The sequence below is a fragment of the Centrocercus urophasianus genome, unplaced genomic scaffold, assembly GCF_019232065.1.
Source record: "Centrocercus urophasianus isolate 14NV4802_14NV808 unplaced genomic scaffold, USGS_Curo_1.0 seq_2, whole genome shotgun sequence".
NCBI classification, from domain to species: Eukaryota; Metazoa; Chordata; class Aves; order Galliformes; family Phasianidae; genus Centrocercus; species Centrocercus urophasianus.
Window position 1 is genome coordinate 2139244 of NW_024884755.1, and position 26628 is coordinate 2165871.

At 43.5% G+C, this 26628-nt stretch overlaps 1 long non-coding RNA gene across 2 annotated transcripts in view; it reads left to right on the forward strand.

Moving 5' to 3' along the window:
* Positions 1-6075: 6075 nt before the first annotated feature.
* LOC122161780 overlaps positions 6076-26628 on the forward strand; it is a 30960-nt gene continuing 10407 nt past the window's right edge. For both annotated transcript variants that reach the window (XR_006169293.1, XR_006169294.1), the window contains exons 1-4: positions 6076-6163; positions 17762-18126; positions 21799-21923; positions 22496-22699. This is a non-coding gene — a long non-coding RNA (uncharacterized LOC122161780). The remainder of the gene's footprint in view (positions 6164-17761; positions 18127-21798; positions 21924-22495; positions 22700-26628) is intronic.

Below are 26628 nucleotides of genomic sequence, written 5' to 3' on the forward strand. Positions count from 1 at the left end.
TTTCTGTACTGGGAAAGGTAAGCTGAGCAACTCATTTCATGTAGGTGCTTTCTGAAGCCCACTGATTGTCCTTCTACAATAAAGCCCCCTCGTTTTCAGGTTCATTGAGAATTGCAGTAAAATCAGACTTTAATCAGGAGAATTGACACATTTTTGGGCATACTTCAGGGCTGTAAATTAAAAGCTGTTTTTTAAAGAAGAAATTTAAGGGCTATTTCTTGTTGCTACTGCCCCTCTAGGACTGCACTGAGCTCTTGTCACCTACAAGCGCTCTCGCCAGGCAGGCTGTGCAAATATTATTATTACTTAAATAGAGTCTGAATCATTACCTTGTGTTTTCACTTTGTAGTGAAGTGATTTAAATATAGTTTTCTTATGCTTGGATCCTTTGACAAATGCATAAATAGTTAGCGCATTGTTAGCAACAGTGAAAAGGAAATGGATGCCTGGCAGGAGGAAGGGCAAATAATTTTCTCATGCTTGCTGTGCTGTTTCTGTAGTGTAAATCAACTCTGCTCCTCTGAAAGTAAAAACTTATTTCAAGATGTCAACAAAAGTAAAGTAATTAGGAGAGGAAATGTAATTCCTCCCTGCCGCTCTTCCCTCACACACATCGGTAAATGAAAGCTATTTAAAGATACAAGCTGAGGTAGACTAATTGGGGCAGATGAGTCAGTTGGGACCTGATCCTGGAAATGCTTGCTCCCATCGGTAGGCCTTTGATTGTTGGCCTGGGTCAATTCTGAGAGCACGTGCAAATGCTTCGAGACCAGGGAGAAGGCTCATTCTCATGGGGTCCTGAGAGGCCCACTTGAGATCCTGAACCACGTGCTTAGAGTTTACTGTTGTACTGCTCAAAGATGTTCTGGTCACCGTTGGCCAGACAAACCCTGAGTTCTTAAATTTAAATGGAATATTATGAGGCTGCATTCGATTAATTAATCTTACAACTCCAAAAACAAAACATGCCACGAAACTTACCCACATTTGCTTGTGCCTCTGGTTCGTGTCTGTCATAAAATTAAGTTCTGTAATACGCTTTTTCCACAGTTTAGTTCTCAAACTCTTTGGTGCAAAGGAAGCTGTAAAGCTCAAAGGCGTATATTTTCTTAGAGTTGGCAATTAATATGCCACTAGTCTTTGCATAAATAAGTTGTCTGTTTTAAAGCAACTCAAATGGGCTATTTCGTTTTATATGGCTGTTAATTAAGATGCTGATTAGCCCTGCTATTGAAGCATTGAAACCCTTTCTAAAAGAAATGGCCACTGTTTCAATTTTATTTTAATTAGTTGGACTTTGAGGTTATTTACTACAGCGTCGGCCATCAAAGTAAAGCTATTTAATTTGATGTTCAGTCCAAGCAGGTAGCACAGAGACCCACATTCGCCTGTAACCACTGCCATTAACAGCGGTATGATTTAAGGTCATTTAAGAGTCATCAACCTCACAGATGGTAAAATGCAAAGTATCTAAAAGGGAAAATAACAATTGTTGTCTTGTCAAATAAAGTCCGAACATTGTATTTTCTGTGAACACCCACTGGCTTCCAGCAATTTTATACTGAGAGCGTTTCCCTTTGGGCGGAGAGAGTTAGGTCTTCCCTTTCATGCATCCTTCCATTGAGACATGCTAACCCCCTCGGGAGGTGAAACCCACCCAGATATTTGTGATTTTAAAACTTCATTTGCGTCACTTGCAACAGAGATGGATCGTTATTCTGGGACAAAATCACATCCTGCACAGTGAAAATAACAGGCAACATTTGACCTGAAAAGGGAAAGAGGAAAAAAAAAAAAACAAAACAACATAGACAACTTGAAAGTGTTAAAAGGAGCAGATAGTGTTAAAGCTGCTGCAGGAAACAAATTCTCCCTGTAATGCAGTGTAATTACGATCTTTTCTAAGCTAACTATAGTACCCTAGAGATTACTATAAGTAACTTATAATAGAATTTTTATTAGTGGTAGTAATTTTTTATGATAATTAGTGTAATCTGCAGCCAATAAAATCAGAAGATATATAGTTATCTCTTTTACACCAGAAAAGTATTCTTCAGACAGCTGAAACATTAAGAAAAGAAAAATGTGTTATTTTATGGAGGCCATACGCTTTTATGTTCTGATTGTTTGGTATTCTTTTTTTTTATTATTAGCTCTTTCCACTCTCCATTTAATGGTGAAAAATGTGACACGTACTCAAGAGCCACTATAAAGCAGCCAGTTTGGGGTAAGCAGCTGACATGTAATTCTGCAGCAGTCTTTATACCGTTCTATCTGAAACTTCATCCTGGGTGGAAGCTAGCAAGCTTTACTGTTTCTCCTAGATGACGATGATGTTTCTTCTCCTGCATCAGCCTTGTTTGTGCTTGCTGTGAGACTGCCTTTGCTCGTTGTTTGTGGCACATAATCAATGAGACTTCGTTGTGTTGCCCCAGAAAAAATATCTTGCAGCACAACCCTTCTCAAAAGCTCTTAAAAGAGGAACACAGGTGCAAAAATATTCCTTACTATGAATCAGCTGTCCCACATTACAGCACTGGCTGGGCTCTGACCTGTCTGGAGAGGTGTTTTGATTTAATGGATCAATACTGAGCCTGTTGGTTTTCTGGAAGCATGAAGGAAGAAAACGATTCCTAATCAACCTATGGAAGCAGTGATTGCAATTCTGCTATAAGCATTCGGGATCATGTCTTATGTCTGTAGTTTGCTCCTCTACGTCTCTTGCTGGCACGCAGAAGCAGAAGTGTTGCCAGAGTAAAGCAAGACATGGGTCTTAGGTTGATCAAAACACTTTTCCAAAATAGCAGTTGAATCTAAAGTTGGACAAATCAGCACAGCCTTTTTGTCTGAGTGAAGAAAGGGTATATAATTCTTCCCATCACAGCTAGAGAGTTTGAATTTCACTTCCTGAAGGGAAGAAGGGAAGAGAGCACTCTGGGAGAATACTGAATCTGTACTGATTTGAGATGGAAGGACTATTGTTCCATATGTTATCTGTGGCCTGATAGACTGCTATTTTCTTTTCTCAGTTAGTGGCACAACAACCCCTAAATGACCCTCTTAATCTGTGTTATTGTAACTTACTGGCAGCTGTTACAGGATGAAAATTAAAAAATTAAGATACATGACCTAAGAGGGACCAAAGAAGGTTTTCATCATCTTTCCCCAGCCATTTATCTCATGCTCAGAAGTTACGACAGAGAGTAAGGAGGCTGGCAAAACCAGGTTTGCATTTTCTACATGGTGAGCAATATTAGATCTGGAGAAAGAATTGCTCAGATTTGCTACTGAGCACCAAATAACACTGTAATCCTCCAGGCTGCATGGATGAGATGGATCTCTTGTGTTGGTTGCACAGATTTTGAAGCTGGGCTCATGCTCACCTGGAGTTCCTTGGGCTTGGACTTCACTCGGGACTATGAAGAGTGCCCACTAGTTTCCACTCACAGAATGGTATAAGTTTTTATCTTCTCCTGCAGCAATAACTTTCAAAAAGTCCAGAGTTCTTTTGCATTTTCCTAGGCATCTCCTTAGAGGTGCTAAAATGAGATGAGCACTCCCAGCAACTGTACAGATACTTGTGATCCAGTCCTCTTTTCTGTGTGCTGATGAGCAGTGAGTTCATAACGTTGACAGTTGACATTTTGTCACTTGGCATCTGCTGATGTGTGTGAGATAGAGCAAGCTGCCTAGAAGTCTGCCCTGCATTCTGCAAATACAGGCGGGCATCACTGTATGCAGTTACTGTGATGTGTATTTTCAGGGTTGTCCCAGTGATTATAACTAATGCAGACATGAGGCATGTTGAGATGGCTGCTTGTGAACACAGGTATGTTCATTCAAAAGCTTAGGGAAGGCATTGGTTTGTTTCCTAAGAGAGATACTGTAATGGTGATTTCCTACCTACTTTGTCCATGCCTTTTGTGTGGCAAAGCGATTAACTAGGCAGCTATTAAATAAGAGTTGTTTCATTCATGCCCAAGAAATCCTGACTTAGTGATGAAAATTGCAAGTTTGGCCTTGTCCTTTTTCCCCGTTGCTTTTTAGAAAAGGTAGCACTGTGCAGACTTTGAATCTTCCAAGTTCTGTTCAGCCTGCAAGCAGATGGGCTGTGAAAGCAGCATCCTGACAGTGGAGCTTCTACCAGTGGACAAAAGTGCTGCTTCTGCAGGATGCCTGTGTGCCACTACTTAGAGACTGTTGGCTGTGAGGTTTCTCTGACACTCTTGTGAACCCTCCCAGGGACAGATGGGTTTGCTCTTGAATGGCTCCATTCTTTTCTCTTTGTGAATAGAAGGGGCACTTGTTAATTTGCCCTGACTGCAGTCATGCACCACAGGCGTCTGCTTTGTCACCCCTCCTGCTGACCATGGCCTCAAGGCCAGGAGGGCTCATACTCTCAAGAAGTGTGTACTTACTGTATCTGTCCAGAGTGTCTTCCGGGAGGAGAGGGATCACAGCTGAGCAGTGCTGTGTGCTTCCCCTTGTCTTGCTCCAACCTGGGAATTAAACAGAAGGCTTCTAGTGAATTTTCTTGGTAGAAGCAACTGATGGAAGTTAGAGAAATAAAACTCTTGTTCTACTTCGTTGAGAAATCTTATCAAAAGCCATGTAAGCAACAGTGGATTTTGCAAGTCTTCAAATTTGCACGTGAGCTGTTATAAAATTATTCGTGGGTTTTTAAGTTGGATTATTGAAATGCAGTGTACCTAAGGCAATGTCTGAAGAATGTCTGGAAACTTTCCCTAAGAGCACAAACCCATTTCTGGTTCTCTTAGTCTCTTCAGACCATGCTTTGTTTGTAGACTGCTCTCAGAATTCTCAGACCGCGCACCAATTGCCCGTGCATTTCCAAACATAAGAAAAAGCAAAGTTTTGAGCCATCAACCTCAATAATACATCCATCTTCTTCTGTTCTTCATTACATCTTCAGAAATCCGATCAGCTGCTATTCTTCTGTGCACAACATATTTAGTTAAAGAACAATGTTCTGCTGCCCTCAGACCCAGTATGTGTTCCTTCCTCCTGCTTGCTGACCTTTGCATGATGTAGCAGGGCTGTTTTCCAGGACAACTGCCTATAAGCTTATAGGCCTGAAGGATTGCAGGCAAATGAGGTGATGTTACTGTCAGCTTTAGAGTCTTTGAATACCTTATTAGCAAACACTGGGTTCTGTGGTAATTTGTCTGGAGGTTAGAGCAGGTGTATAGCTCACCCCCAGATAAATAAAGCTTAAATTGTTATTTCATCACAAAGAGATCAATCTCTGTAATTTAGGTGACTGAATTTGTATAGTGGGCATGCAAAGAAAATCCCTTTTTCAGAACAGCTATAAACTGATAGTGCAATTTGTGTTGTGAACACTGCTCACTGTATTAAATTGTCTATAAGAATACACGCAGCCTTTTGAACTGTGCCCACAAGATGCCCATAGGAAAAAAGCTAAGCCTTCAGATGTGTGTGGAAATGTTCTTTCCTACACTGAGTATGAGACTTTGGGAATTGTTTTCCTTGCTTTTCCAGGAATTTGGTATATAACACAATACAGCATCTGGTAAAAGTTTAACTGAAAAATCACTTATTTCTAAATTCAGATAATTTCTCTCCAGTTAAAATGTATCCTAAGCTGCGTGCTTTTCTGGCGCCGGGTAAGTAACAAATTGCATTGCTTGCCTCTCGAGATGAATTTTAGAGTAATTCACTACACTGTGTACAACATCACCTAGAAGCCACAACACAAGTGATAAATAGTAGGTGGTTAGCAGTGGAGGGAGAGGGGAAGGTCCTTCAAAGAAAAAATACCCTGCAAAGACATAAGATAGCAGCGTCATCATCAAAAATGTGAATTCCATATCCCCAGTGGAAATTCCTTGGTAAGCAGACCCAGTGGAGGAGACAAAATTAGCAGTCAGAAGCAAAGAGTCTGTGGTCCCAACAGGGAAACTGAGGTCGCATCTGACACCTGTTGAAATCCACACTTGCGAATCTAGCGGTCGTTAGGTTGGATTCTTAATCACCAGAAAAATGGTTTACTTCAATGTATCATCTCAAGGGGAAAGGACAGAAGAAATCTGAGGTAGAAACAGAGACAAATGACTCTCTCTGCTTCAGGTAATGCCGAATACAGGAGGAGCTCCCTCAGCTCTGCGCTGGAGCCCAGCAGGTAATATCAGTTGCTTTAGCCTCGTGCAGACACCTGAAAGGCACTGCAGTTTTGGTGGTTGTAATTTCAGTGCTGAATGGACCAATTTAAAATGCTGTAAATCCATTGAGCAATGTATTAAATTTGATCCAATGCAATTTTATATGAATTTTAGAAAATTAAAAGCAAAGACTACAGCTGTTTTCTGAAAATACAAACAGCATGAAGTATTTTCTTTCCCATGATCGTCAGTAATGATTTAATTTTCCAGTGACAGGAATACTCCACAAATACATTTCTGCAAAATGAAATCCTTCCAGGCTGGGGTTTTCCCCTTCTCTCTCTCCTGCTCCCATTCTGTGCTCTTGGAGCAGGCAAAAGAACATGAATTTTCACGTTAATATTTCTTGCTTTTGTTCAGCATCTTTTCCTGCTCCCCTACACAGCACCAGAAATGCTCATGTTAGTGTAATATTTTTGTCAAGAGTCTGTACCCAGCAAAAATGTCACTGAGTTCTGAAAGTAAGGGTTCTGTTGCGGTTGGTGATGTTAGAGGCTTGGCTGCTGTGGTGAATAGGATGCAGAATATGCCGCGGGTGTCAACACAGTGGAGGAGTTATCAATAGAATAATGGAGAGCAAACAAGGAGTCTTGCGCGTGCTCTTTTTTCTGGGTGCTTTCCAGATATCACAGACGGAGTGTAACACTGTGTTTCTGTCTTGTGGGAGGAAAGCTTTCCTCGGAAAGCAGCCAAACTCCCTGCAAAAAGAGAAAGGAAGGCTGCTCCCATAGCAGGGTGTGAAAAACTGACCTTCTAGAATAGCAGTTTTAAGTAGCTGGCAGGTTTTGTTCAGCTGCGGGAAGGAAGGCGCTGTTGTGTTGGGGCGAGCAAGTTGTGCTCTTCGCCGGAGGAATGCGTGGAGTGTGTTGAAAGGAAAGATAGGGAAACACAGCCTGGAATGTGATAGAGTGGATATAAAATAAGTGAAGACAAGTGTCCTCATGCTGGCTGCAGTGGTGACGTGCATTATCTCAACGTGTTATCAGGAGATAGATGTTTGCATTCCCATGGGTCAGCGCAAGTTGTCACAGTTTCAACTTCCAGCTTTTTCTGATGGAAATAACGTCAGAGGGTGAAGAACGCACAAAAAGCCCTCGGCTTGCTTGTGCAAACGTGGTGGCACAATCTTGAAGGTCCTCCGGAGGACTTAGCATTGCAGTGTGAAAGTATGTCAGTTAGTTTTCAGTGGTCCTTTACTTCTATTTATAGCAAGCAAGTTGATTAAGATATTTTATTGCACGCCTTTTCCTACTCTTTATAATTCTTTGCTTGTGAGAGAGTGTCAGTTATTTTTTTGCAGGGGGGAGGGAGAGACAGATTCCTGTCACAAGGAACTCCATTCGAGGCATGCTGTGAACACTTTCTCTTCATTGCTCTCTTGGAGTGGCCAGTAGGAGCCCAAAGCCTGGCACCTTCCATCCCAGCCCAACCATTTGAAGCTAATGAATTTTGCAGGAGCAGTTAGCAGGTTTTGTTATCGTTTCAGTGTGAAACAAAAACAAATAGAACCCGAGAAGTTTTTCCAAAATGCAGTTAAGCAGTTGTGATTGTTTCTGATCTGCTGATCAATTGCTAGCAGTAATTAAAGGATTCCTATAGATCTGCTCCACAGTCCATAATAGACAGAAAAGGAATGTGTGGCATGAAATCTCAATTCCTGTGTTTACTGTTTGTTGTATCTGTTCCTGGGTGTGTGAATATTCCATCTGATAAGGTGAAACACCCTGTGATACTAGTCATTAGTCATGATTTCATATAATTACTATAGCAATTTCTTTGGTAGCTAATGTGTCCCACACACCTGTGCTTAATGAAGCCATTTCCTGCCAAAGTTGTGATTTTTAAGGGATATATGGTTAGCCCACTGAAGTAGGTTACTTCACTATTTGAGTTCTGTTGTACCTACTTTTTCTGCAAGTGCAGTACCACAGTACAAAAAGAAATGAAATTCCAAAGTTATGTGTTTGTCCTAGTGAATTATTTATGTTGGCATCTCTTGTACAGTGTAGTACATATTCCAGAGTTCCCATCTCCCTGCTCTCTTTTAACTATCTCCTGTCCTGTGTTATCCTGTAGATACAGGAAGGGGAAGGTCGAACACCTCAGCCTTGAGTCAACCACGCTGGGCAGTTTTTTGGCAGGATTTTTCCATGCAGCTGTGTTAAAGTTTTAGCCATCAGCGCCCAGCCTTGTTTTTCAGTCTAAGATAACTTCTGAGTCCGGAATTGCGTATTGTGCTGATCTGTGGGCTTGTTTTGTGTATGAGTGAATGGGGAACGTGTGACGTTTCTTTTCTTTTCACGGTTGAAATCAAATATGAACTCCAGTCTGAAAATACAACTGATATACTTGGGGTAGTTTTGTTGTGGGCTTTTTTCTGCTTGTTTTAAAAAGCCTGGTTTAGAGGGGGAAACAAAGCAATAAGAAAAGAGTGGGCTTGGTTAGGAATTTCGATACAACAGAAAACTCTAAAATTGGAGAAGCAACATAGAAATGCTGCCGGAATTAACTTTGGTTTTTGTGAATCTCTTAAAGTTGGAGGCTTACATACCTGTAAACCACCGGTTTCCCTGCAAGAAATGATCCAATCATCATTTAGTTGTGCCTGGTGATAGCATCATATCTTTTCATGCGCTGGCAACTGGGACTTACTTTAATTTCTTTTGATAGATTTCATCTAGAGATTCCTAGATTAAATAAACATAGATGATCCAAATGGCTTTAAACTGATTCCCGTATAAGAAAAGATTTGGGAAACAAAATACCAAAAAGCTGCAGTAAGAAGTAAGCATTTTGCTTATTTGCCTTTTGTTTAAAAACTTAGAATAAAACTCTGCAGCTCCAACAGGCTCAGTGCCTGATGGTTGGTGTGCCAGGTGTTGGGTACTCCGGCAGTGCAAAGCGCAGGGTTGACTCCAGGAAGTGGTGCAGATGTTTGACAGCAGTGCCAGCCGGTGAAGGAGTGAACCCTGAGGAAATGTGTTTCTAGTTCCCTGTATACTCTCAGATTGCTTTTCACATCTCGGTATTTATCGACGTGCAACACACAACATAATTTTTCCAGTGAAAAAATTAGTATTTACCCACACTTCTCTCACTGTAATATTTGAAATAATAGGACATCATTATTTTCTGTGCTCAGAGTAGGAAATAACTATGACAACTCCAATACCACGGCTTGATTAATATTGGATTCTTAATAACAATCTCTACACATAGATTTCCGTACCAGGATGAGTCATTTCTGCAGGCAGAGTTGATTCCGGGTGAGCCAATGGCTCCATGGCAACTCAGAGAAAAGCGTCTGCAGAGAAAGGAGCCGGCGTTGCCTCCTGACATGCAGGTAGGGCTTTGTGCTCGGAGCTCTTCAGCCCGCCTCGCTGTGCTGTTTGCCTGGAGCTGGTCAGCCAAGTGTAGCCACAGCCTTACACAAAACCTCACAATAACGTGAGCCAGCTGATTCTGAAAGTTAAACTGTGCGGAAAGTGCACAGGCATAAATGGTCTGCGTAGGCTGAAGTACGAGTTACTTCACTCCAACACACTTTCCACTATGGCCAGTAATATGAAAAAACATTGAATGCTAGTAGTGGAATTCCTGTCAAGGGAAAGCTCCTGCTGGAAGTTCACCAGGAGCTTTGCTTGAGTAAGGGCTGCAGAATTTGGCCACTATTCAGCAAAACTTGCTTCCATCTCTGACTGTACAGGGGACCTTCATGGTCTGCTTTACTACAGAAGGCAACTGAAGTGACAGTAACTCACATCGCGCTCTCATGTCATGGGTGGACATAAAGGTCTTCTTGGATTTGTTTTCTTCATTCTCATAATAATGTTACAAAAAAAACCCACAGCCCTTCACATCATAAGATTGGCAATGGGAATTCTCCTGCATGCCTCGCTCTGACAGCAGCGCAGCATGCCAAGATGGCTGCCGCAAATGGCAAATGGCAGCTACTTGTATAGTTCTTCTGAGTTCTAATTCTGGGAAACTGTCAGTGATTGCAACTAGTGGTCTGATGGACTCTGTCGTGGATTTTAAATACAGGTTGGTTTTCATGGGCAGCAAGGCAGAAGGGGCAAACGGATATGACAGTGCCCAACAAGTCTGATGGTTTGACTTAGCGGTTATAGAAAGGTCTAGGGCTCTGCATCTTCTTCTGTCTTCAAGGTCCTTTAGTCTGGATCTGGAAGAGAATTGTCAAAACTGTGTTCTGCTTGGATACAAAAGAAAAAAAGACCGTAATGTTGTGTTGGTTTGTCCCCAAGTGCCACACTCCAGTGCTCTGTCAGTGTCTGTTCCTGCCTACATTGTGCGGTGTGTTGTGAATTCAAGGCAGGTAGAGGAGCAGCAGAAAGGAGTTCACTGTGCTGGCCATTTATTGCCTTGAAAGCAGGGACAAAAAGTCAGATCCAATCTTCAGAAGCTTATCTTTATGGTTTGCATTTTATCGAGTCTCATTTTACTAATTCCTTCTGATTCCACATTGGCCATTAGGCATAATGTGTTCTTTATTGGTGTACTGTTTAATAACATGTTAATTGATGGCTATCACGGTGTAGTTATCGGAGGCCAGTCTGTATTTCAAACTCTGGAAATCCTAAAGCAATGGCCCATCACTAACGGCAGCATGGTAGAAATAAGAACGTTTATGACCTATGCACATCTTCCATTTCTGTACTGCTTCTGTCTGGTTTGGTACAGGCGAGTTTATGAAGAGCTGTTGTCTGAGTGATGGTGGGTGGGGAAGGTGAATGGGACAAGGTTGTACAAGGCTTGTAGGCACTCTGAAAGCCATTTCATGACAGGTGGTGCTATGGAGGCTCACTGAGTTTGCTTGTATTTGGCACTCTAACGCTAGCCAGCACCAGGGTAACAACATGTTCAGCTATTTGTAAACCAAGCAGGGGCCTAAAAAACATTCCACTCACAAGGAAAAAATTGATTTAAAGAGGCTTGGAGTGGAGCTTGAGTATCAATGAACACTGAAGAGCCTTCTTAAACTGACACAATAAATTAGTTCAAAACAGATGACAGCCCTACAGATTACCCACCTCCGAACAAAGGAGGGGCATTCTGGTCCCCTTCACGAAAACATAGATAAAAATTTTGTTCTTCTACTCTAATGAGGCAAGCTCAGATATAAGTCAATAGAGCAATTCATTAACAAATCTAGTGAAATCCCCTGGGTTACCAGTGAGATGACAGTGAAAGTGGATGTGCTGTGAAAACTCTCCTTTGGTAGAGATGTCCATATGCTAAGGGTCAGAGAGCTGAGTGGTTTGTTCTGTTTACTATTCACCATACACATATGGCAGTTAAGGTCACTGTTATCAGACACTTTCTCTGTACACAAAACAAAATTTCCATATGGTCCATGAAAATGGATATGCTTTGCTCCCATGCAGCTTCCCACGGCTCCCTCTTTGTGCGGCACCGGTTAGAAGTGTAAAGGCAGGGTGTGAGGGGTTACCTCGTCAGTCAATTGCGCGCTCCGCTTTGTGCATCAGTCCAATTTAGGGCAAATCTGCATCACTTTTTTCCCCCTGTCTTTCAGGCACAAATGCTCATGTCAGTCTATTAGAACGTGATAGAAGTACTGATCACTGCCTCTGCATCTAAATCCTTTTGAAACCAGGATGACCTGCTGAAGAGGATTTTGAGTGGAAGGCCCTTCACAAGACTCTTTCAAATCCACATAAATAAAGCCCTTTACTGGCTTAAAGTGGCCCCTCAGATTTAGCACTACAGAGCCCCTAAAAAGCACAACACGATTGTCATGGATATTACATGATGGTAACAACAACAGGCCAAGAAGACAAGTCTCGATGCCGAACAAAACTAGGCCAGACTTTTTCATGATTTGGGATACAGCTTGCTGACAGCCCAGTAAATAGGCTGTTTAACCCTTTGAAAGTGAATAAAGAGTGGGGAGACAAATGCTTTCTGATAGACTTTGTGTATGTAATGGGTAAGAAAAGTGTATTCCAGCATTCTGGGTTTCTGCTGCAAGATTAATAGTTACATATCTGCAAGTAATTACGCTTCTGCATAAACAGCCGAGCAAAATACCTGATTGCAGGTGGAGGTCTTCCACACAAAGGAACTGTAGGGAATGCTGTTATGCGTTCCTGATTTAGGTCCAAGGCATGTTTCTCCTCTTCCCTGTTATAATTCATCTCTCTCTCTCTCAAAAAAAAAAAAAAAAAGAGTGACAGGCGAATGTCACCTCTCCTTCCATAAACATCTCTAACAAACAGGAGGGCATTGCATTTATCTGCTGCTCCTGGGTCACAAATACACTGGTAGTCTCTCTCCCTAGGAAAGCAGCTTGATAAAAATCAAATGTTGAAAATCAGTATTTTACCCAGGTCCTAAGATGGCAAAACTGCTGACAAAATAATCTCCTAGAAATTAAGAATTATGTATATTGCCCTCAATTTTATAAAGCTGTTTATGTTGCAGCTCGAATGGCTCCCTTGTTACACACAATTTCTGAGGCTTGGCAGGCACGTGATTTTCATAAATCCAGATACTACCGTTTCTAACCTCTGACCATGTTTTAACTGCGCAGGACCCTTTTAATTCATTTAACTCATTTTAATTGTCTTTCAGGGGAAGCGTGCTTTCTTTGGTCAGCTTAACTGGCAGGGAATGCTGCCTGCTTGAGCACTTGCTGCCATTCAAAGAGACCTCTCATGAAAATGCATGCTTGTCCTCGCAACTCCTTCAGCAACTGTAATATTTCTCCCTTACTGTTTATGTCAGAGAGTCATTACTGGAAGCTGCTGACATTTCTGACATTCAGTAGCATCAGAGCACATTAGGTGGTCCTTAGATAATTTTTAGACAAAATTTACTTGTATCACATGTTCAGGCCATTACAAGCAACAGAAGTAATGTGCTTCCATGCAAAGATATTATCAGTCAGCACGCTCATTTTTGTGGGCCTTCCTGTATTATTCTGTAGCTGCACGATTTTAACCATGCAGTGCATAATGCATAATGCACCGTATACCCAGGCGGTACGTGCATTGTTTTTGACTTTTGTGCAAGATCAATCTCTATTAGGAAATCTATTATCATCACTTGTGTTTTACTACAATGAAATAAATAGGCAGCTGCAGTTGTTTGGCCTAATAGCTCTTAGCGTGATTGCTAGAAGTAGGAAATCAATGCAGGGTGAAGGGAAGAAACATTTTTAATAACTTACACTTCAGATATGAGATCCCCAAGTTATTACAAATTATAAGGTTAAGACCTCTTGAAAGAATCCTAGCTAGTTAAATATTTAAAACTCCTGGGTGAGAACACAGGCACTAATGAGCTTCAGGCTACTAAACACCAGAATCTAGGGGGAGACATCTTGTTTTATATTAGAAAGTATTAGTGAATATCAACTGGCCATGAGGAGTGTTTAATTAAGAATTATATTGATACGGGGAAAGCAGAGAAAGCACCGGATTGCCAAATCTACTCTTCATCACCATTAGAAGCTGGGTTTGTGTGTACAGAACAAATGTGCACAGCAGTGGCTCACGCCAGAGGCTCCGTGGTGTGGGACCTGCCCATCCCTGTGGCCTTCCCACAGCCCTGGAGATGCCAGAAACCTTCACGCAAACGTGGATGGAGCTGCCTGCTTTCTGTGTTCCCTTGAAGTGCTACAGGCTTGGTTGGGAGGAATAGCCAAATTTTGGATTTTGTGATTTCAGCAGTTCTGTTAATCCAATGATAACTGCTCACGAATGAAAACATAATGCAACGTCAGGCTGATATGCATCGTGCAATGCACCCACCCCAAAAAAGAAAAGGAGGAATCTCATAAATCATCAAATGTCTCTCCTGTGGCCTTTTAATTCAGAAATTTAAGAACATAGGAAACCTGTTAATTGTACCCAGGTGCATAAAGAGAGTTGTGATGTTGAAATTCAAATGCCGAGAAGCAAGAAAGGGAGTTGAGAAGGAAAGTGAAGACTGGTGTGACATGACTGAGCACCAGCTGATATCCGGCCTTGCTGCACAACTGTGGTAAGAGAGTTCACTGCACTGTGTGTGCACGTGTGTACGTTATGTAAAATAGCCTCTGCCTGTCTGCTCTCTGAAACAGGAGTGTGAGCGGGTAAACAGCTCTGAGCAACAGATGAAAGGCTGCTGGAGTTGAGACTCCCGGTTCAAAGGTTCCAGCACTACGTGCAGTGGCAGTCTCGGGTTATTTGTGTTTCCGAGCTTTTGAATTGTGTGCTCGTCTGCGGAGATTCCCATTATCTTATTCCTGGTTGTGTTCATCAGCAGAGCTGGCTGCCTGGCTGCAGACGTATTGCATAGGGCAACTTCAGTTACATTTCCCCTGCCTCTGCCCGGGAGAAAATCAGCAATATTTTGTTTTAATTGATGATGCTAAATCACAGCAGCTGAACGCTTGCATCCTTCTCACTCCCTGCGTGTCTCCTGCTGCCTGGTCAGCGTCGGTCCAGCGCTCCATTTTTAAATCAAATTATGCTTGTGATAATATTGTCTTGAGCTTACAGTTGCTGACATGGATATTGACAAAGGCTTAGCCAGTATTTTAATAAGAAAACAAAATACGGGAAATACTCTAGAGTTTCCAGGTGGATCATTAACAAGACGCCTTGGAGGGCTGAGACTGCCAGCCAGCACAGGGAATGCATCACAGTTCGTCATACAACTTAAACTTCTTTTGACATCTAGTTATGTCGAAATGTGACTGATCACCTAGGGGTCCAGGCTCCTGTGAGGGAAAAGTTCACTGACAGACAGCGAACGAAGCTGATCTTAAATGAGAATCAAGAGAAAGCAGCATTCCAGTGTCTGACAGTCTGCAGCTGCTACCTGGGTCTGCCTAACGAAGACGAGCCTGCTCTGCTGAACAGTTATATTAGCATCTGTATGCTTCTGTCTCATTATCACACATCTGCCCACCTTTATTCGAATGAAGCTTCTTCTGATCTGACAGCTCAGGCATTGTCAGTGAATAGATATTATGGGATCCGGGTACAGCAGCTTAGGGTGTTAGCTTTTATTTTCTAAAGACTGTTGTATGGTTTGACAGTATAATGCCACTGAGGTAAAGAAGATAATTAACATATTGGGCAGGCTCTAAACAAAGCTGAGACAGTTACACTGGCAAAAGTGCCACTGCTGGAGTGGTATTGTTTGCACTGGAGGAACATCAAAGGTTGCAAGATCTGCCTTGGGAAAGAGCAGGGGCACAGGTACGCCATGTCCCCCTCTGACGGATGTTTGGGTCTGTGGTTGATGCCCAGTAACTGCATGTCCTCCCATTGCCTCTGCTCAAAGTCTCCTGTCGTTCTGGGTCAGCTGTTCCCAGCATCTGAGAGGATGTGAAAATGGAGGTAGAGAGAAGGAGGACGAAGGTTCTCTCTCCTGAATTTATTTTTACCCTAAGCACTTGTGTGAGCTGCACACAGTGCCTGTTTGGATGGAGATTTAAGCCTCCTAAGTTGGAAATCACATGTGGGATTTTCTGGAAATGCCAAAAACGTATGACTGAGGTTTCATCATTTGGCTGCTCAGTAAAGGAGTAGAAAGACTTTCTTAGAAACAAACAAACAGGGAAATAGCATTCTGAGCTCCTGATGTAGATGAGCTTTGATGGTTAAAGAAAGGATGCTCATACTCTCTGCAGCTCTGAGAAATGAAATGGTCCTCAGTGTATTGCTTCACAGTTTGCTTTCTATCTGAATACTGGGCATGGTGGGCTGGAATAGCAGCTTGGTCCTGTGCTTCAGAGATGAAGCACTGTAGAAAATACACCTTTGTAAGCTGCCTTGCTGCTTGTTGTCATTTGGGAAAACTAGTGAGTGGGATGCATTGCTGCAAGAGCATCCCTGAACATCTCTGCTGGAGAACCACTGATGTTGTGAAGGGCCTCAGCGGTACCCCCAGGTGCCCCCAGTCACAAGCAGTGTGGTGGCCAGAGCCCAGACACTCATCTGACTCAAGTGAGTCCCTTGGTTAAAGCCACCAGTCTCTGCTGTTCCTGTGGCAGTGTGCTGAGAATTTAGCCCTAAATGTCTGTGTTAAGGACGTTCTTCATTTCATTCACGGCTTTTGTTTCAACGCTTTTCTCCTTTGTTCTTGAGAGCACGCAGGGTTTCCATGAGTTAATGTTGGAATTACTGCTTCTTTGCAACAGTGCAGTCAAAGTCATTTCAGCATCCGCGCCGATAACGTGAGCATGGCTCGTTCAGGTTGGCCCAGCTGCCCCACGCTCACAATTGCCACGTTTGAATACCAAATAAGAGATTCGTTTTTTTAAGAGGGAAAAAAAAAGATTGTCATTCGCTCTAAAAAGGCATCACAGACTGCCGACACTGTACAGAAAAGTAGGAGATGTTGACCTTTTTATTGTAAACTTTCTGTAGCGTTGCCCTCTCGCCGGCGCGCTCCCCCTCGCACACATGGACGCGCACACGCGCTCTTCAGCTCTATGTTATCTCAAATAATTACCCTGCGCTTCTGGCTGTCCCCAGTGACTGCTGCTGCTAAAAAAGCTACTCATTGTCGGTGAGTGAAGAGGGATTTCAAACCTGCTTCTTGTGGCCCAGCAACAGCTCTTAATTAACCACTCAGGTATTGAGCCGCCTCCTCGCCCGGCTCCATCCATATGGCAGAACATGTCCGCGGCGATAATCACTGAAGGAAATATTGTATCAAAAAAAAAGGGCTCGCTGAACAGAAAGCTCCTGCAAATTATTTTTAATGATTCTCCTCTCTGAGCCGGGCTGTTTGCTGCGCTGGGTAAGGGCTGGGGACGGGCTGTCCTTGCTGTCCTTGCTGTCCTTGCTGTCCTTGCAGCTCCGCCGGCCGGCTCCTGGCGGTGGCACGAGGTGGGTGCGCGGTGCCCAGCCTTTGTTCCTGCAGCACAGCTGGGTGCATGCCCACTTCCAACAGCGCCGTACCTTAAGGAAAAACTTGCAGGCTTTGCGCAGCCCCACGTTTTTTCTTTCTCCCTTTGGTTTACAAAAAAGAAAATAGCGATTAGAGTTTATAAATCTAATTAAAAATGAAGTTGCATTTACATTTTAAAACCTCGCGTACGCCAGCATACTGTGTCAAAAGATATTATGTATGATTTTACTTTGTGACAGAAACCATTACATTTAAAAATTCATTACAGCAAGGTTAGTTAGACACATGATGGATGCAGCTTTAATCCTGCCATATATTATTACAGTTAAAATGTAAATGATGAAAAATATTTTGTGCTTATCAGCGTTTATGTGGAAATGTGTTTTACAGTGATATATGGTGTTATATTTCTATTATTATGATGAGAAAGAATGAAATACCAAAAGACGAAGTGTTTATTAAAACATGGCTACTTGTGATAAAATATTCTTGTTGTACATGACTTTAAACATATTTACCGAGGGCATTTGTCCAAAACAACTGTGAAATGCGTTTGCTATGCAAATCATTCTTTGTAAATTTTTCTCCTCTCTGTTGTACTGACTGCAGCTTTCTAATAGCCTAATGTTAAAGTCATGTAAATATATTTTTATTATTTTTCATTTCAGTCACGGGGGACTGGCGCTGTTTACACACATGCCTGCGTTCGGATAGAGAGCGGTTACACAGAAAGACATCAAACAGGAAACTGATCCTAGCACAGCCCCGTGTTCCTTTGTACCTCCTCTTGTTTCAGCTCCTCAAGGCCCAGCCTGCAGCAGAGGAGCCAGCCCTTGGCCTTCCAGCACGTGTGGCCCCTGCAGCCTGTGTCCTGTGGACACCCCAGCACCCAACAGCTCACAGCAATCCAACAGCCTGCGCTCCCAATCCCTTCCGTTCCACTGCGCAGCCGTAAGCGAGGCACTGCTGGGCACCTTCACGGCCAGATGGTGTGGCCTCACGTCGGTACTGCCTCCATCATTTCCCATGGAAGGTGAGTTTCTAACTGTGCTTGTGCTTTAGGCAAGCCTTGTAAAGAAACATACGTGGCCTTCCCCCAACCTGAGGGCTAACAAGTTTGGAGGCCAGGCCTACATGCTGCGTGTCCTCGGGCCAGGCGGGCTGTTTAAGGGTTTGTTCTCAGCAGTGACCCCTCAGGAAGGGCTGCTGGTGCTGCTCCCCGAGGCACAAGCCAGCACGGCTCTGCCCAGAACAATGCAAAGGCCACAGGCGTCCCGCAGGAAGGCTGTGGCAGAAAAGAAAATACAGCACCAAGGCCCTGAAGCTCCGGAATGTGGCTGCCGTGCACGTGTTCCCATGTGTGCTCCGGCTGCTGGGCTGCCTGCATGCTTCAGGTGCAGCCCTGGCTGACTGTTGATGTATGCAGTGCTCAGTTGGAAGGTTCTGCCCAACACCCCGGTGTCACGGCTGTGCCCACGGCAATCCCGCTGCATGGTTCCTGGATGCACCCACTCCAGGTTTGTCCTGTTTGTTTTGTTGCTTTTTATGCAGCTTACGTTTAAGGAAATAATAGTTTCAGTAAATTAATTAAGTGGTAATTAAGGCATATTATTGCTGTTAATTCCTCCAGTTTGCACTGCTGTATCTTCAAGAGAAACTGATTTAAATTTGACGTGATACAGTAATTGGGCTGAGATTGCTTGTAGTTACGTGAAGCTGAGCCCATCTTCATCAGCTCAGTTTCTGAAAAAAAAATCCCCTAAGCAGCTCAGAGTATTTGTTTGTGATCAGGAGCTTTATGCCCTTCAGCCTGCAGTGCCTTTCGTTTGACACAAACAGAAGCGGAGACCTGGTGCTTGTAGTTCACCAAAGTGGCTATTTCCTTCTAACCTTCCTCTTGTAACAATGTTTATTCAGTTATCAGGGAAGAAATATCATTTGTCCGTGCAGCTACAATTACCCAATTTGTTGTATAAATTATTACTTTTTTTCTCATCTCATGTTGATGACAGAATCATTTAATAGACTTTCAGTTGCTCAAGCTTGAAAATTGGTTCCACATTCCCCCTTTTTAGTTTTCCTCCCTAGGGTGAGTGCAACGTGGCCTAAATGCCATTCCCAGCTCCCCTTCCCCCTTCTTTTCTTTAAACATCTGCTTGTATGAGGATGTTGTTGTGTACATTAGCGCTGTGCAGTTTAGCACCTTTAGGACTACCTTTGGCTCTCAGCTTCCTTGTTTCCTGGGCCAACCATAATATATCAGGAACCGTGGATATTTCCTATCTCAGCACTCTCCATAACTCTTTTGCTCAGCTGTCTGAAGCTGTTTTCTTTAGGAAGTCCAAAGTGAGGGGGCCTGCTTGACCTGGCATCGGTCCTATTTATAAGAATAAACCTTCTTCCCTGTACACCTTTGGAGCTTTGTCGTGAAGGGGTCACATCCGTTTAAATTAACAGCGATAGCGCCTGTGACGGAACACGGCCACGTAACCTTTATTGTCCCGTCCTACCCTTTTGTTTGAAGTTATAAAACCTACTCAGCTGATTTTCTTCAAAGCTAAGGCTACAGGATCTGCAGCCGTGTCTCTGCCACATAATTAATTAGGAAGGAAAAAAACAGCTACTGTGCGCGCTGTATTTTTGCAAGATGTTTATCTGTTTATTTAAAGCCAGCATTCGCTTTTTTGCTCTCGAATTTTTGCTCTCCTGCTCTCACCACTGAAATAAATGCCAGTCAGGCTCATTTGCTTAGGACAGGAGTTCCCATGTGGCGGTGGGAAGGGGCAATGCACGGAGCAATCATCTCATTTCCAGCCCACGGTCTGAGGCTTTGGCTCAGAAGCAGTGCCACCTCCACCTCTGTGGCGCTGAGATGTCACTCCTACAGTCTGCCCTCTCACAAGTCAGCCTGGGTGCCTGTGCCGTGTGTTTATTTTTTCCTTATTTATTTTTACGTCTAAGAATATTCGCTGAAAGCAGGATTATCGCTTTGTAGACCACCAGCAGCTGTTGAAAAGCAGGGCATAAAAGTTTGTTTATGCCTTTAATAACCCTCTTAATGATGGAGCAAGCACATTATTCATAATAAAATAGCCTGGCATAATCTTGCTTCAGTGTGCGGTGGGAGGGAATTAAGAAACATCTGCTATGCCATAAAATAACATTATATATACCATTTACATTAGAAACATGTGTCTACACATATGTATATTATATACATATATTTAGAATGTCTCAGTGGAACTCGTCTTTTTAATTACATTTAGAAAACAATGAAATGGTTAAATGATGGTATTTTTACTTCTGAATCTCAGCTTTATGCAGTGTTTGTGGGTACGGCTGCTTATGATGACAAGGGACAGAGCGTCAGAGTGCACCTGAAGACACACGAGGGCAGATGTTCAAGCACTGAAATCGGGGTTCAGTTTCTGTTTCTAGCCTCCAAATAACTGACCTGATTTTCTGAAGTACAAAGCGTTCGTGGGCTCTTGATTTTATGAGCGTTGGTTGCTCAGCAACTCTACAAATCAGGCCACTATTTCAGCGCCTAAATGCAGATTTTATTTACAACAACAGCATCCGAATCCACAGCTTTCCTCGATGTGAATTATTTGCATTACTCCCGTGCTGAGCACGAGAGCTTACCATGCTGGTGCTGCACTCAGCAGGAGGGTGGCTGCCTCTGCTCTGACAAACCTGGGGCAAAAAGGGACAAAATGGGGATCCTGAAGCCACCAGCGGGGCAGCGCTCTGCCCTGGCAGTGGCCATGCCTTGTGGCTCCCAACCAGCACGGCATGTAAACATGTCTTTAAATTTAGGCGTGTGAGACGTAAGTGGAACTACTTGCATCTTAAAATTAAATACATGTTTCACTAGATCAGGCCAGATGGTTTTACATGCTCAAAAGTGACATTTACAAGGTCACATAGGAAGTGTTTGACAGAGCCAGGAACTGAAACCAGATCTCCCAAGTGCCAACCCAGTGCCTTAATTTTGCTCGCATCCATTTTTTCTTCCCGCTGGCATGTTTCTCCTCAGCCAAACAAGGAAAAAATGAATCCAGTAAGTAGACAATTAAGTTGTTGTTCTTATTTGGAGGCGCTGGGAACGCAAATGCCACTGTTTGAAAGATTAGTGCTTTCATTTTTTCAGCAAGGCATATGTTTTCATAGGCTTTTTCTTTTTTTAATTTTGTCTCTTCTATCTTACAAGAATGTAAGAAATCTGTTTTCATTTTGTAGGTGGCCCACCAAATAGAAGTTATAAGTTAATAAAATTTCTATGCAGATTTATGTGAACTGGATGAACTCTCCCAGTATCTGAATGTTAATCTGTTGGAAAATAGCTGCTGTGGTACTGGAACAGCTCAACATCATACAGCAGGGCACACTCACAGCAGCACTCCGATGACATTTTCCCTACAAATGCCAAAGTAAACATGAGAGACTACTGTGGGGGAAAATCAGTGAACTACTGGAAAGGCAACTGTGGTGAATTTAAGGCAGTTGCCTTAGTTTCACCTAAATCTCTGCTTCTATTAATGTATGTATTTTCCTTGGTAGACGTATCCGTGCAGATTTTCTTCAATGCATTTGATTTAGTCTGTCTCACTTTGCCTCTGTTCTTGGGATGGACGTAACTCTTTGCAGGCTCCCATTCTGCCTCAGTTTTTAATGAGTCCTCAACCTCCCTGTCCTGTTCCAGCTGAAATGCAGACCATGAGAGAGTACTCCAGGGGAAGTGCTGGATACCCCAAGCATGAAAAGGAGGGGAGCAACAGCCTCGCATTCTCACAGGACCCTCCTACTGCACCAGCAAACTGTATAAAGGTAAAAGGAGCAGGGGTGGGGGTAGGTTTTTCATCTCGACTGGCCAGCCTCTATTTCACCAGGTGTAGGGTATAAAGGACTTGCGAGGGTGGAGTTTGTGCATCTGTGACCAGTTTAGAAAAACCCTCCGAAATTGCTGTAATTTAAGACATATTTAAATTGTACTCTGGATGGCAAGGATGGGACTTGGGGAGTGAGAGCAGTAATCTCTGACAGTGGGCCAGTAATGTATACTGAGATGCCTTGGGCTCCCTCAGCCACCTGATTCCTGGGCTGGGGTCAGCCCATACCACCTGTGATTGCTTTGGGGTGGAGAGTTGTTAGCTGAAGCAGTGCCCAGACTTAGGCACGCCTTTTGCTGTGGGTGGCACAGGTAGGCCCTGGCCTGGGTCCTCCTGAAGGTGCTCAGTGCAGCTGAACCCATTGCACAGGGCTTCTCAACCCCAGAGAAAATCCTATTTTCCTGGGAAGTATTTTCTCTATCTGATTAATAACTTTAAAACATTTAATAGACATTTGACTTGCTTGACTCAGAGCTATCAAACAAATGGAAACTTTGCATTTTCCCACAGAAGATGCCCTCTGGTTTGTTTGGCTGCTTCCCACTGCTGTGCCAATCCACTGGCATGAACTTTAAGGATCCCTGCAAATAACTCTTATGCTAAACAGCATAACACAGCTGACTTTCAAGGAGCACTTAACATCAGCTTAATCGCTCAGGACCATACCAGTACCTACACAGTCTTCTGTCAGAAGGGCAGGCATCTATTCATAAGGTATGTATCCCTGCTTGTACTTTTTTAATCGCTGCCTTATTTTAGATTGGTTGTATAAGGATCAGACCAAGCGTCTTGTTTAGGAAGGACATTTTTCCTTCTCCATCAGGATGCACTTAGGAGAGAGACCACAAAAGAAAATCTCCATACCACTGCCCCCATATCTCAGGTTCCTGGCTTTGACTTCAGCAGCTCTCATTAACTGAGTCAGAGCCGGTATCTTGCTTTGGCTTGATGGATAAAAATCCTTGATGGATTTTTATTTCATCCATTACTTTTTGTTATTCCTTTTTAAGGCCATAGACATTTTTTATATCCACAGCATCCTGGGGTACTGAGTTCCACAGTTCAACTATGTGTTGTGTGGATGCCTACTAGAGTTCTTAAATCCTTGTTCCTAATAGTTTTTTCCATCATCTTACCAACTTCTGTTGCATCCACTTATCACACTCTGCACTTTCCTCAGGAAATAAAATCATCCTGTATTTAGGTGCTTCTCAGAAACAGTCGTTTCTTTAAAGCATACCAAATCTTGATTGAGAAACTGATGAAAAATTATATTTGGGGCTTAATTGCTTACCTTTGTTGCTGCCTTTGATGATGCACAGAAATAGCTTGAGAAGTACCATTAAAAACAGGAATCCAAAGAACAGAATCAACTCCAATTTCCTCCGTAAAGTAACGGACTGGGACAAAGACAAAGGCATCAGCATCTGCCCAGCTTCCCCACGTGGCTGTGGGGCTTTGGGGAACCCATCCTTTCCCTTCTCTTTCAGGGAATCTGCTCTTCCCATCTGGTAGACCGAATTGAAGACACTAAGTATTGGTTGGAGGAATTCTTAGGTATAAAATCAGTGTCTAAACGTGTCTAACAAGAGTTTAAATTGCAAACATTAACAATATTAATGCACTTAATTTTATCTAGTCCTAGCCAGCTCATTTTCTGGGAGGTTTCTTGGTTTGTGTGTACTGGCACTGGAGAACTGGAAAGCAAAGACCCACATAGCACCCATCGCAGCTTATTACAGAGGGTAAACAGCCAGTGTTATTAGTAGATGAGGAAAGGTAGATCAATATAAAGAAATACTGCTCTCATTCACTATTCCCTTTGTCACTGCCAGGCCTCAGAATTTTTCAGTTCATTGATGTCAGTAAGGATTTACGTGCCTGCCCAAGAAGCTGGTGCCAGATTATTCCCAGGCTGCAGCAGATCCTGATCAGCATGTAAGCTGGCTTGGGCAGCTGCATAAGGAAACAAAATTTAAGATCACAGCAACCTAAAATACTGCTCGACTTTATAACATCAACATTGGTATCAGGAAACATGGCAACAAAAGTGACCAAAAAGCATCTCCTTTTGCTGTAATGCTTAGCGAATATATCAGGCTGGTTAGACAGAGGGCATGTAATGTTTTTCATTAGCTGAATGAGCACCTAGCTCAAGCCAAGTCTGAAGGCTTTTGGAAACACTTTATTCACAGGGGGCAGCTTGGGGGTTAAACAATGTTTAGCATATTCCCTTCCCTACATTATTTCACGTGCAGAGCTGCTTCCTCTTTGACAGCATCAGGAGCCTATCCTTACATACCCTAATGGTCTCATGCCTTCAGCACGCTGTGGCTTACACCCGCATACCTCCTTGTTGCTGTTATCACCAATGGTTTCCTCAATGGAAATAATCATGCACATTACAACTGTTGCCAGAACCCTCTGGCACCAGAATCACTCTCGGAAGGAAAGCCTGAAGGCATGCGAGGGCCTGAGCAGCTGTAGCTGCAGTGAGGTAGGTCAGCAGTACTACATGGGAAACCATGCAAGAGGAAAGCTACATGCTGCCTTAGTGTTTAACAACAGCCAGAGTTTGGGGTCTGATTCTGCTGGGGTTTCAGAATGAAACCTGAATGCTGGCCTGTGCAAATTCCTCTGTTCACGGTTTCATGTCCATACGCACACACCGACAATCCATCATGAGGTCCCATCGCTGCATCTGTGTGCCTTCGTGGAGACTGCAAAGGTTTTGCATGAGTTCAAATACGAAAAAAAAGTCATTTTTCACACATTCTAATTTCAGATATGACTGTAAGTGTTCTAAGCCTCTTTGTATATTTAAACATTTTTAGTGAGTTAAAAAACAAACAAACTATATCTGTTACATTTCTGCAGTTAGATCATGTAACTTGACTGCCTGACAAAGCATGAGCAGTATGAGGTCCTTTATGGGTCACAGCTGAGCCAGATTTTACGCTTAAGAATTTCCTCATTTTGGACCAGAAGTAAAAAAAAAAATCTTCTTCTGGGCAACACCCATGAGCCCACGTCTGGAAAAAAGAAGTGAAATATGAGCAGAAAGCCCCCAAATAGCCTGGCTGTCGCTCAGACAAAGCAGAAGAAAAGTAAAATCACAGCTCTGTTCTTTGGCTGTGGGGCCACTTGTCCCACCCCAAAAGCGGGCGAAGAAGCAAAACCCCCCGACAGCAGCCAGGGAGGTGTTGAGAAGGCCATCCCAAGGGACTTGGGGACAGTGCTTGTCCCCACGGGGCTTGGAGCAGAGGGACCTCACAGAAAACAGCCCGGCTCCAGGGCAACCCCCAAAATGCTCTGCAGCCCCCAGATGCTATGCTGCTGCAGACGGGCAATGGAATTGTTGGCGTGCCACCGCCTGCTTGCTGTGTGGTCCTGCCCAGGGAGACATCCCAGTGGCTGCCAGGAATGAGGAAAACTAGTGTGTTTTTGTTTTGTTTCCTTTTAAATAAACTCGCCGTCCTTAATCTGGCAGGCTGGAGTCCAGGCTCGACAGGCCAATGAGTAATGAGGTGCGAGGGAAGACAGGATGTGGAATTAGGAGGTCAGGGCTGAAGGTTGCCCCAAATTTAATCTCTACCTCTCCTTCTCCATGTGCCACTGCTGACCATGGTGCAGATGCACACTCACCAGCGATGTCCTACAGCCCCATATCCCAGCAGGGCCAATGCAGGAGGAGTCTGGAGCTAGGGCTTCCCTCCCTGCCCTCTCTGTAGGCTGTGCCCGCAGCAGAGCCTTTCCCTGCCTTCCAGATGCAATGGCTCAGAAGCTCAGGGGCAGTCAAGTTCACCCCGTGGCTCTGGTGACACTCAGTGTTACCTCACTGAGCTCATCACCACTTGGGTCCCTACCAGCAAACATTAATTTCCTTCCAGTACCCTTGCCAACCTTTCAGCCTAGCTTAAGCTGGACTTTAGCTTGAGAAAACCAGACTTATTACCACGTGCTAAAGGCAATAAATAATTTTTTTCCTGCTGCATGCATTATTGGCAGAGTTTGTGACCACGGCTGAATTACAGCCATGCATGCGCTCCACATGCATTTATTCATCATCTAAATTATTTTTGGCAGCAAATAAGAGAGTGTGCTGATTAAAATTTAAGAGTTATCTCAACAAGCAAAGGATTCCTTCACCAGCTCGCCTTGGCTCGGGTGTCCTTCTGGCCACCAACTGTTTTTAACATGCATCAAGAAACAGAGCGTGGCCAGCAAACGCAGCCGAATGGGGACTGCTGGTGGCCAGGGTGGTCCTGTGCTGTCCCTCAAGGCTGGCCATAAGGAAGGCATCGGCATTGGTGGCACCAGGAGGAAGTACTGCTGGCTGTTCAGTGAGGTTTTGTGCTAGTGCAGGGCAGTGAAGTCAGTACTTCAGTGATGTTTATATCCCTTTGGCTCAGTACCACTTCAACTTAACCACATGTTTAAGAGCATTTTTGGACAGAAGTGCTTTCGCGGTCCGTAGCTGTGAGAGCAGTGAGAACAACTCTTGCCTTTTCAGGTGGGCAGTTGGAAAGCAGATTAAAGTGCTTGGAAGGCAAAGGAGAGCAGCTTTGCATTTTTAAAGCAGCACTTTGAAAGAGGGGCAAGTGTAGAAGTTTAATTATAGGGTTTCCTTGACAGGGAAACAA